General features: G+C 38.1%; 1 protein-coding gene across 6 annotated transcripts in view; it reads left to right on the top strand.

Moving 5' to 3' along the window:
- Positions 1-12,634, top strand: part of MAP2 (microtubule associated protein 2) — a 278,280-nt gene that overhangs the window by 33,658 nt on the left and 231,988 nt on the right. The window lies entirely within an intron of this gene.

The raw sequence follows: 12,634 nt of genomic DNA, 5'->3' as shown, positions 1-12,634 counted from the left end.
CTTTGCCCTTCCTTCTTGAGTTAGGATGATCCAAAGTGAGTTAAGAACCATGGGGCACAATATGCCACTATCCATCTCAACCATTCAAATGACTTGCACCTGCAAAGGAAGACATCTTCAGGGCATGTTTTTTCCTTGATTTTGCTCTGTCTGGAAAACTTGTCTTTTTATTAACTTAAAAAATGTCACACTGTGTAACCACTAATGGTTATTAGTGTGTCAAGAATCAAGATAATAATACAAATAAACAGGTAAAATTTTTCTCTCTGACAGAAGTCCCTGTTGTTAAGATGCCAGGAATCCCACTGAATAAAGTGGAATCGTTATAAAGGGCTTAGCTTGACTCTCAGAACACGAGGTTCCCCAGTGAGAGTCCACTTGTTAGCAAAGTCTTCATCTCACTGTTTGGAGTCATGGAAGAATCTACATTATCCAGAGAAAGCAACACAGAAGATCTGGAGGGAAATTACTTCCCCGACACAATTCAAAGACTTTAGAGTTATACCTCTATTAGATGATAGGATATATTCCAACTATACCCTCTGTTGATTCAAACTTTTTTAAAAAAGGGTAGAAGTAATATTGGAAGCAAAGGAAACAGGGAGACAGATATAGAGATTAATACCAACCAAAATATGGTCCATACAAAATCATTCAGTAACTAGAACTCACTCACACTAAGGGGTCAGAGTGCCCGTTGAGAAATGGTTGGGATTGGCTCAGGGGATGGGTGTCTGAATTGGAATAATAAAGCAAGTGGGAGTTCGGGAAAGCTGAAAGATATTCTGAATCACAGATTTCCCCCCAAGTCAGTCTTGTTTACTACCAATCACAATAATAATTCATATAAGTAGAGCTCTATAGTCCCAAACCTGGAATCTTTAGGCCCCAAATCACACAGACTATCTTTTGCACGTTGGAAGTCTTATAAAGGTATATTATAAATACAATTCACCCTCTACCTTCCTGAGAAGCAGTAGAGGGCACTGGCCAAGAACATAGCATCTGGAGTGTCTTTGGTTTAGTTACTGAACCTTTCTATATCTTAGTTTCCTCATGTGTCAAGCAGGGGTAATAATTACACCTATCACATAGGGCTGTGGGAAGATCAGATGATTTTGCATATGTAAAACCCTTAGAATAATTAAGGGTAACATTACCTGATGAATAGTTATTGAACAAGTTTGAATGACAAGCAAATTTAAATCAATCTATTGGTATTATGAAATTAATTTTACCTCCATAAGACTTTTATTTCTCTTCCAGTGTTTGGGCCCTCTCATGTCCAATCTGTAGGGTGTAGTGATTAAAAGCATGAGTTATGAAGTCAGATTGCTTGTGTTGAGATTGTGGCTCCCCACTCTTTATTAGCTGTAGTCTTGGGTAAATTACTTAATCTCTTATACCTCTGTGTCTTCATCTGTGAAACAGGGATGATAAAAATCATAAAGTTTTTCTGAGGTTAAGTAATTAGTAAGTGAGAAAAGACGTGGAAAGCCGTACAACAGTGTCTGGCACATGCTAGCTGCTCATTCAGTGTTAACTATTGTTATCATTATTTTCCTCTGCAACTTTCTTCCTCTCTGTAACTGGGACCACTAAATACTCCCCTAGTATCTACCCTTTCCCTAATATTCAAGACCAACCTGGCCTAAATTGAAAGCTACAGGTAATCTTTAAGTCATCACTCTATGCCTCAGGATTACATCATCTTGTCCTCCAGACAAATCATGATCTTGTCTGGCTTTCACATGTGGCTCTCTATTATGGTTCATGTGTCCTGATTTCTACTCTAGCACTCTGCTGATACTCCTTGGACTCTCTTGCCCCTGGGGTCCTTTATTTCTGCGCTGCAGGACAGGCACATATCTGAGATTCATTGGCAAACCTCTCTGCTATTCACAACCTGCCAGGCCACCGTGCATTTTTGAGTGGTAGCAATTGAGGACTTCCAGGCCCTAGTCCTTGTGCCTATAGGATTGTGCTGTATGTGCCACAGGTCTTGAGCCCGTTATGTCTGACTATTCAAAGGAGCCTCTGTTAGTACTTGAAATCTTCCCATGTCCATGAAAAGTCTATCCAGGTCTCAGCCCCTTTTTGTCTGCCTTGCTCACTAATTATAGTCTCAATGAACAAGCAAGACCTATTGCTAGATTAATTCATATTCTACGATTCCAACTTCCCTTATAAAAACAAATACTTGGAGATACAAATAAGTAGACCAGATTTTCTCAACTCAGCATCAAATTCTCCTCGTTAGAAATTATATTTCAGTGTTTATGAAGTGACATATTTTTACTTGTGAGTACAAGTGTGATATTTCATTGGTGTGTGTGTGTGTGTGTGCGCGCACTTGGATGTGCATAGTTTCCTCAATAAATTTTGGAAATATATCTTTAATGAAGGGAGAGATACATAGATGAGAGAAATTGGCTATCGTAATGTATGGAGATTACTAATACATGACTAATGTTCTCAGTGACAGTCTACATAATGTTATACCTATCCATGGGAAAACAACATTGGTGGTTTGATAAAGAACAAACTGGTTCTTTTGGATGTGGATTCTGGTTTCATAATGGAGACATTGGTTTGCACCAGAAAATCATTGCAGTGCAATAAATTGACTCAGGTGCCTTAGATCCCAAGGAGAAAAAGTTTTCTTAGTAGCTATGATCTGGGTAAACTGGGAAGGAATGATTTCTTTTCTTTCTTACTCTCTTTTTTAATCTTTTAAATAACTTTAAACAAATTTCATTGGTTGTGGTAAGTAGGATTGTTTAAATGGGTCATTAAAAAATGAAAAATTTAAAGATATAAACTAGTTCTACTAGAAAGTAAGAACAAAAACCTTATAATACTCCATAAAACCTAATAATTAAATAAATGTAATTATTACTAGAAAATCATTCATAATAACTCAAAGTAAAACTTTTGTTTGAAAGTCTGTGCTTCCAAAATTAACCTCAAGAGGCTACTTAAATTTGAATTAATTAAAATTAAAGGAGACTTAAAATTTAGTTCCTCAATTGCATCCTTTGAAGGTTCCACATGGCTAGTGGCTATCATATTAGTCAGCTCAGAAAGTTCTTGGTTTTAGCAAACATAAATATATTTTAAAGAGATTACTTAATTTTTTTCTGGCGCTGTTCCTCTCAACTTAGTTTTTAAATCTTCAGTTGTAGATCAGCTTACCATGGTGGCTTTCAGGAGTCCAACGCCTTTAAATGAGGAGGAACTTGTAATTATCTGTTTACTTGCCTGCTTCTCTGTCAGCCCCCAGCACAATGACACACATGCGTGAGCACAGACAAACCCACACACACGCTCATGAGCAACTTGAAGACAAATTCTATGTTCTGTGTTCTCAGTATCTATCTCATAATGGTTATTTGATAGATGATGAAAAGAGGAAAGGCAGGGAGAGAGGGAAGAAAGGGTGAAGAAAACTGTTTTTATACTGAATCATTATATAGTCTTTCTGTAACTTGGTTCTCATCACCTCAAACTTATTCTTCACTTAGTAGTATGGCCTTTTTTTTTTTTTTTTTTTTTTTTTTTGCTTTACGCGGGCCTCTCACTGTTGTGGCCTCTCCCGTTGCGGAGCATAGGCTCCGGATGCGCAGGCTCAGCGGCCATGGCTCACGGGCCCAGCTGCTCTGCGGCATGTGGGATCTTCCCGGACCGGGGCACGAACCCATGTCCCCTGCATTGGCAGGCAGACTTTCAACCACTGAGCCACCAGGGAAGCCCTAGTATGGCCTTTTAAATTTTGTTCTGATGAGTTATGCTATGTCTAATTTGTTTTACTTTATAGAAACTAATAAAACCCAACTTCCTACCATTTCTTAACTTTTATTGTCTCACGAAACGTGTCCTTTTAGCAATGCACCCCTTTAGTGGTTTAGGGCCCCCTTCTAAGGAAGGTCTGACTTCCCCAGCCAGCAGATACCTGAGAATGTTTTTGTTCTTTTTCTGATTTGTCTCTGAGGAGAAAACAGCTTTTAACTTATTCTTTTCTTTTGGATTTAAAAAAATTAAAAGACATGCTAGTTAATTAGTAATCATCATTATAACATACATAATATATATTAATGAGGTACAGTAATGACACATTTAAAGTAAAAAAATCATAAAAATGTATGTACCAAAAGACCAATGCCCGTATTGGTCACATATCAGGAAACTGGAATCCAGAAATACAAACCCAATTGCACAGGATCAGAGAGAAAACTGGGGTTATATCAAAGAAACTGTAGGAAAAATCAGGAATAGATTTAGCCTCCAGTTACCCCACAGGTCACCTACTGCAACACCATTTTTTTAACTGTTACTAAAACAAATAATTGAAATAATCTATGATAGTTTTCTAATCCTTTTTCCATCCTTATCTCTGTAGGTACCTCTTTACTGAAGGTTCGAAAATTTGTAAAATACTGTTATTTGCGTAAGTCAAATTAGAGAGTGTAGATTTACTGAAGTAAATAAAATTGTCGATATAGGTATCACTTACTTCTGAACTATCTCTTGGGCCCTAGATTTGGGTGGCTTACAGGGTTTCAGGCAGGAAAACGTCTCCCTCATTCTGGAACGTCCAATTCTCAGCGCGATGAATGTTACAGGTGCTCAAATTACAGTGTTTGGGAATGTTTAATGAATGACCAGGGCAGATGGACTATATTATTCTTTATCATGAACAGATATGTCTACAATATCAAGTCTGGAATTTGAGAATGTATTCTTTGTCATTCCAAATTTCATGAGTGATTGAAATGGCCTACTAAAATAAATGAATCATTGCATCTCAGTACCAAGATAGGACTAGCTTTCTTCTTGTTGACATGGCTTTAATTTTAATCTGATTTCTGAGGAGTAAATGGCATAGGTACTTCGAATGAAAATAATATAGATTTCATTAGATATTCATAACTATCTATTCCCTACCCTTGAATTAATGTGTTAAAAATCCCTACATGTGATTACTTACAGTAATTTCAATGAAATGACTTAGATTTATTTAAACTATGCTGTTTAAGGAAGAAAAATGATTGTGGACAGACTCTTTTTTTGTAATATTATCAGGCAATATTTGTTGTTTGGGGAGAGTTTGAGAAAGCTTGAAGGAGGAGACCTTATTTCTGTTTTCCTAAAAGAATGAACTGGTAAACAGAGATATAACTCTATAGACATTGAATTTTACACTATTGGTTGATATGAGTAGTAATTGATTTTTTCTAATCCAGCATTCAATTGACTGTCCTATATTCAGTTACTTATACCGTATTTATCACTAATATTTTAGTAATAAAAATGCCCAGATTAAAAAATCAGCTTATATTAAAAGTTAAAATAACATGGATTTTTTTTTTTTTTTTTTTTTTTTTTGGGGTATGCGGGCCTCTCACTGTTGTGGCCTCTCCCGTTGTGGAGCACAGGCTCCGGACACGCAGGCCCAGCGGCCATGGCTCATGGGCCCAGCCGCTCCGCGGCACGCTGGATCCTCCCAAACCGGGGCACGAACCCGTGTCCCCTGCATCAGCAGGCGGACTCTCAAGCACTGCGCCACCAGGGAAGCCCAACATGGATTTTTAAAAACAACTTTATCTGCTAATATCATAACATAAAGTTATTACGGACAACTACTAAAATTTAAACAATACAAAGACATAAATTAAAATTGCCTGTATTATTCCCCCAACAACTGAAATAGTTTTGTAACATTTTCTTTAAAAAGTGTTCTTTTTAAAATTAGTGTATGTGGCTGTGTCTATGTGTGTGTGTTTGTACACTAACACACACAGATGATTATAGTTGTGTGTGTGAATAGCTGTACACTGTTCTGTACCCCACCCTATTCATGTCATGTCATAAAATGCTACATGCATTTTATCATGAGTGGGCTGTAACCATTCTCTTGCTATTGGGCAATTTAGTTATTTCCAAAGGTCATGGATTAATATAATCATAGAGCTGGAAGGGGGCTTAGAGAAGATTTAATCCAGACCCTTTCCTTGTATAATTAGATTTTATAGTTAGGACTAAGGTCTAGAAAGGTTAACTGACTTAGACATTCTTTTTTTCTTTAGAAAATAAATGAGTTATGTAATTCCAGAAATACTTTTTTTCTTTAAAAAAATAGAAGTGAAAGAAAAATAAACTTAATTGTCAAGGCACATTCAAAATAGAATAAAAAATGTGGCTGAGTAATCTCATTGGGGTGACTAATCTATCATTCGCTGTAAATATTTTCTTCCCATTTTAAAGGCAAAATGCATTCATAAAACAACTTTTATAGTCTCTATCACTGTAAGAGAGGGGCACACAAAATACGGCATTGTATGAAAATCAGAAAATGAATTTCCAGTCTACTTTCTTCAAGGTAAGTTAATTGCATGGCTATAAAGTAAGCACACGTTGAAAAGTAAACTTGGCTTTTAAAATTCTTTTCATTCTAATAATCTAAGTTATTGCAAGAACAATAATACTTTTTCCACTCTAGGATGTAACTACTTGGCATTTAACTTATATATTTCATTTCCTTATAGAGTGTTGTGAACACTAATTTATGGCTTCTTCGTCATTCTAAACAATAGTTTAGTTGGAAAATGCCCTGAGGTTTAAGGCACATGTCAGTTCTTGAGAGTTTTGCCTTTTCTGTTCTAATGGTATCCAGAGGTGTGATTTTTTTTTTTTTTTTAAGTAGGTACATCAATGAGCTATGCTTTGTTTTCCAAGGGCAGTGTGATGGTGAAACCAAGCCTCTTCACTGATGAAGGCGTAGGTCTTCTAATGTCTAGACCCAGTTAAGACAACTAACTGGACAAAGAGTCAGAAGAGTCAGAAATGCTGGCAGTTATTCTAGGCTGTGGAGAACATTTCCTTGCCAAATTACTTAAAGCTATCATTTAATGTATAAACTCAAGTATCATCAAACTTTGAACAGGCTGGTGCCTATAAAAATCCTGTAACACTTCTGAAGAAACAGTTTTTAGTCCAAAGAATACTATCACAGATTTTGTCTAAAGTACTGGTAGAGTAAAATTTGAGAAGAAAATTAGATTCTATCAGCTATCAGTGCCTGCCTTTGCCACCAATGAAATGGAATCTCTAGTATTAGCTCCCTCTTTCCCCATCCCCCCCATCTCCCCCATCCCGATCCCTAACATTTCCAGCCGACGGTTCACATTTTCCCCTGAATGTTCCCCTGGTACTTCAAACTTACTATATCCCAACCAGAACTCATCACCTCCTCCCAACCCTGTCTGTTTTGTCATGCTTGTATTTGTACCTAATGGGGTTCGGTACTTGGTTCTTGAAAGAGTGAACTTCTACCTTGAGAATAGTCCGTTCTCAACAGAATTGCTCTAAGATTTGGGCCAGCCTTATCTGGTTATTCATTGTGTCGTATCTCTCCAAGCAACGTCATTGAACGTTTAAGAAAACTAAAAAGAGGATTTTTTTCAGTACAGTGTTTTTTAAGCACACAAAGCCTTGGATTCAACTGATTGGGAGTTTATCCCTTCAACTCTCAACCTCACAGGTTTTATGGTTCTTGTGTCTTTGCGCAAACTGTACAGATAATGATACGGTATCCTTGCCCAAGCGTTTTATGGATTGTATCCAATTACCCCATGTAGATGTCTTTAATCTGAATACACGTTACCCTTACTTATTAGGTGAGGAAACAGGAAGCAGAGGCACAGGGCAGCCAAGCAATGTGGGTGGGACTTGGAGCCATTCTGACTACTCCAGTACCCTGGGCCGCCATGTGGGAGCATTTCTCTGTTGTGCTGAATTTCCAGGATATGTTGCTTCTGAAGGTTCCAGGATAACATCTGGGGATGTTACTATCAGGACCACACTGTGAGCCCCAGACTGAACCAGATCATGGAATTTGATTAATAAGAATCAGAGCGTTAGAAAAGATCTTGGATATCATCTTGTTCAATTACTTATGCGTGAATCCTTTTTAAACAAATTTATGATCTGAGTTCATTCAGTCCTTATTTGAATTCCTCCAGTGTTAGGGAACTCATTACCTCTTAAGTCAGCTTACCACATTTTCCTCATTGCTAGAAAGAGCTTTTTAGAGTCATGCCATAGCTCGTGTTCTTTCAGTTTTCATTCATTTGTGCAAGCTCTTCTCTTAAACTACCCACGATATGTCTCATATTCCTCCATAGGATGGTTGTTCCAGGATGAGAACATAAATACCATACCCCTTCTCTGAGTCCTCTTCCTTAGGCTAAATATCCTTAGTTCTCTCAAATGTTTTTAATGTGGCACAAATTTTTATATTTCATTTTTAAAAACCTCCTTTTTTGATCATACTCAAGTAAGTGTATGCACAGTATACTGTTTATGATGGTGACTAATGAGCCCTACTTTCTTTTCTTCTCCATTTTCTTAGGAAGAGAAAAAGCAGTGATACGCTGCTTCCTCCCTTCACACTCAATCAACCTGTTTGTCTCTCCATCCCTTTCTTTCTCTATTTCTCTAACTCCGTCTCTTATACACACACACACACACACACACACACACACACACACACACACACAAACTTCAGTGCCTTGGTTCCTGCTCAGACTAAGAATTGCCTAAGCAAGTGTAGCTCATGCCTGCAGACTAGTATTATAAAAATAATTTGGCTTGCAGCTGCACACAGGAGGATATGAATTCCAGCATTGCCACTTACTAGCTAACTCAGTGCACTTCTATTTCTTCATCTGCAAAATGGAAAATTGAATTCTTTTCACACTGGCAAGTGGTGACTATTAAATGAAATAGTAAATGTGAGAGTGCCTGGCTTATAATAATAAGTGCTCAAGAACTATGAGTTTCCGTTCTACTGTGGGTCTACATTCTCAAGAGCCCACCTACCAGTTTTATTATGGTTTGCTGCATCAAACACATATGTTTGCTTTCAGAACTTAGTCATCCCATATTTTTTTAATACAGCAAATGTTCAGTGTTCAAAATTAGTATAGCATGTTTGAATTTAAACACTTGTAATTGAAAGAAGTGAAAATCCAAACAATGCTTTGGGTGAGGCAAATGTTCTGCAGGAAGAGATGATCATTGGAAACAGCTTGTCATATAGATGAGCAATGCCCCTTGGCACTGTTTTAAAAGCAAAAAAAAAAAAAAAAAGATTTTACATATGGCAAAGTGCTTATGTATATTTATCCAGCTGGGCACATTATTAATGTGTCTTCTTTAGCAGCTTGAGCCTGTGCTATACTGTAATTACACAGACTTTTTTTCTTCCCTCTTGCAGACTTCTCTTCTGCCCTATTTAGAAAAAAATTCATTGAACATTTTTTTTCTTCAATAATTCCCTTTCGCCTTCTTGTGTTTGAAAAAGATAATGTCACTGAACCACAGTGGGCACTAGCAAAATCTAATCAGTAAGAGGCCTCATCTTTCTCACCAACAGTTTTTCAACCTCAACCCCATCAACACCCTTGACTGTCCTGTCTCCATCTTGGCTCCGATTCACATTGTGCTTTCAACTCCAAGGTTAGCTAGGGGGACTGAGTGTGGCCACACTACCTCTCTGGTCCATGTTCTCCCCAGACTAAGACACCTGGATTCCAAAAGTGAACACCTTCCTGAGGGTCAAACCGCTTGCATGAGGTCTTTCTCCCTTTATTCTATCTAAGGAACACAAAGTCTTGCTTTAATGACCTCTTACTAACCAATTTCCCTGCATCCACTCTACCTGCCCTCCTATATGTCCACCATATTGGAGTAGACTAATTTTGTAAAAAACACAAATCTATCAGTTTCCATGTCCCTGAATAAAGGTCTCTAGTGGCTTCCCATTTGTCTTCTGGTATAAATACAGATCTTCCTCTGGGTTACAAGGTTCCAGATGGTCTGACTCTTGTCTGCTTCCTTAGTCTCACACCAGTCTCCACTTTGCCATAATTCACTCAAATTTGCCTCCTTTCTCCTTTCTTTGGCTCTATGCAGTTTCTTCTAGTTCATGCATTCACCCACTTTCCCTCTTTCTGGTTAACTCTGATTCATCTTACATATTCAGGGAATCCTTACCCGAACCATTCATGTTCTTTTTTCCTCAGAACACCTCTTTCAGTTCTTAATTACTTTAGAACTATTTTAAATATTGATTATTTTATTAATACCTGTGTCCCTTATGAGATTATAAGCCTTTTGAAAGTGGAAACTGAGTCTTTTTTTGGTCATCATGATCTCCCCGGTACCTAGCATGGTCTGGCATATATTTAACATATTCATACATTATATACATATTAATATCAATAGTTACAGAGGATTAATTAATAATAGTTAAATAATAGTTACAAAGAATTAATAAATAAAGGTAGGAGCTTCTATGGAAGGGGACAGATAGTAATTAGTTGTTGATCAATTGTTCTAAAATTGTAGGTAAATTTAGTAAAGGAGGTTAGTATCTTAAGATTACTTACTAAAAGTTTTTTAAGGCAGTGGGAGCCTTGTATCTAAATACTTCAATAACTTGTATCATGCTCCTGCCCTCCCCCCCATTTAATAACAGAATAAAGAGGGAAAAGAAACGTATTCTACAAGGAAGGCCACTTTCCTTCAATGGATATATGTTATTACCTCGAAAGTGTTTACCATTCTTTGAGAATAAGGGGTTGTTACTTTTAAAAATGCCAAATAAGGAAACATTTTAATGATAACCTTGAAAACACATAAACCTGGTCTCTAGCATTTTCTGGCTTTAAAAAGTCCTAACAGAAGCTTACGTAAATGAGATATTTCATTCTCGCTGCTATAGTGAAGAGGGATAAGTCAAATTTTACAGTTAAAAGGGCTTCAAAGTCAATTGAGCTGCTGTTTACTCCCTTCCTCTTCATTGTAAAGATTTTCCACTAGGGTTAATATACTAGATATGTTATGAAAAGCAGGCAAATACATATTATAGAGCAATTGTTTTTTTGTTTTTTGTTTTTTTTTTGCAGTACACGGGCCTCTCACTGTCATGGCCTCTCCCGTTGCGGAGCATAGGCTCCAACGCACAGGCTCAGCGGCCATGGCTCCCGGGCCCAGCCGCTCGGCGGCATGTGGGATCTTCCCGGACCAGGGCACGAATGCATGTCCCCTGCATCGGCAGGTGGACTCTCAACCACTGCGCCACTAGGGAAGCCCAAGCAATTGATTTTAAATTTTCATTTGGAGCCCCTCTGGGATATTACTAGTGATGCTCTCAGAGCATATGTGTGTCTGGGCCAGTAGCCAGGGATTTAAGTCGGCAACTTGATTTTTTTTTTTTTTTGGTGGTACGCGGGCCTCTCACTGTTGTGGCCTCTCCCGTTGCGGAGCGCAGGCTCAGTGGCCATGGCTCACAGGCCTAGCCGCTCCGCGGCATGTGGGATCTTCCCAGACCGGGGCATGAACCTGTGTCCCCTGCATCGGCAGGTGGACTCTCAAACACTGCACCACCAGGGAAGCCCGGCAACTTCATTTTTTAAGGAGAAATGGGTCCCTTAGGATTACTGCAGGTATATAGCAGCAAGCTGAAAAGTAGAGTCAGGCTTTCTGCGTCGTTTTGGCCAGAGTTCTAACTCAGGGAGCCAGCCCTGAGTTTTGTTGGACTTGTAAAGTGACCCTCCTAAAGCTAGGTGACTCTCAGGAAAAGCAAAAGCTTTCAATCCACACTTTTCATTTTCAAAAGATTGAAAGAAAAATCCATCAAATTACTGACAGACGCATCAACCTTGAAATGTCTCTTCGTACTGAAAGAGAAGTTAAACACTAATTACTATTGACTATTTGCCCCCTGAAACGAGTTTGAGGGAGGAGGAATAAAAGCAGAGGTTTGTGTAACACAGAAATGAATGGTTCGGACCACTCAAAAGGAAGTTATTGCCAATACTGAAATTGCTTTGTCATTGTTTTGCATATAAGAACAGACAACTGTAAATTTGTATAAAATAGTTACACTATTTGATAAAATCCTAGCATTGAGTTAGAAGGGAGTTTCGAGATCTTCAAGTCTAGGCTTGTTTTATAGAAAAGAAAATGGATTGGCAATTGTCAAGCCAATATGAAGGGATTCAGGGTGGTTTGGATATATATTTATTGTTTTGCATTCTTCTGATTCTCCCAGTATCAGACTGAGAGTTTTGATGGCTAGGATTGCGATCTGAGTTCCAGGACCAGGGTACTGCTCTCTGGCCTACCTTGGGTCAGACCCTTCTCAAGGTCACATTGTCCGCACCTCAACCATTATTGGACTTTCTATGTAGTACAGTGGTGTGTTTGGTCTGGTCTGTCTCCACCACCTAATATCATCACTGGAACTGTGTTTTGTTCTTCTGTGAATCCCACATGTTTTATACAGTGATTGGCAAGCTGTGGTGTGCAATAATTATTCTTTGCTGTGAAAATAAGTGATCAAAAACTGAATTATAGCTTTCTACTCAGTTACATTTAGAAGATTTCTCTACAAGTAGAAATGTTTTTTTTCCTTCATTTTTCTGAGTATTTTTATGGAGATTATTTAGTTGATGGAAATCTATTTGTTACAGAGTTAGGGACTTGAGAGTGAAGAGGCTAGAGCAGAGCCTAGGGGGAAGAAGGAGCATATATATTTGAGGGTTTTACATTAATCAAAAATGTTTTC

The sequence above is a fragment of the Phocoena sinus genome, chromosome 7 (assembly GCF_008692025.1).
Source record: "Phocoena sinus isolate mPhoSin1 chromosome 7, mPhoSin1.pri, whole genome shotgun sequence".
NCBI classification, from domain to species: Eukaryota; Metazoa; Chordata; class Mammalia; order Artiodactyla; family Phocoenidae; genus Phocoena; species Phocoena sinus.
This window is presented reverse-complemented; position numbering and strand designations above follow the sequence as displayed.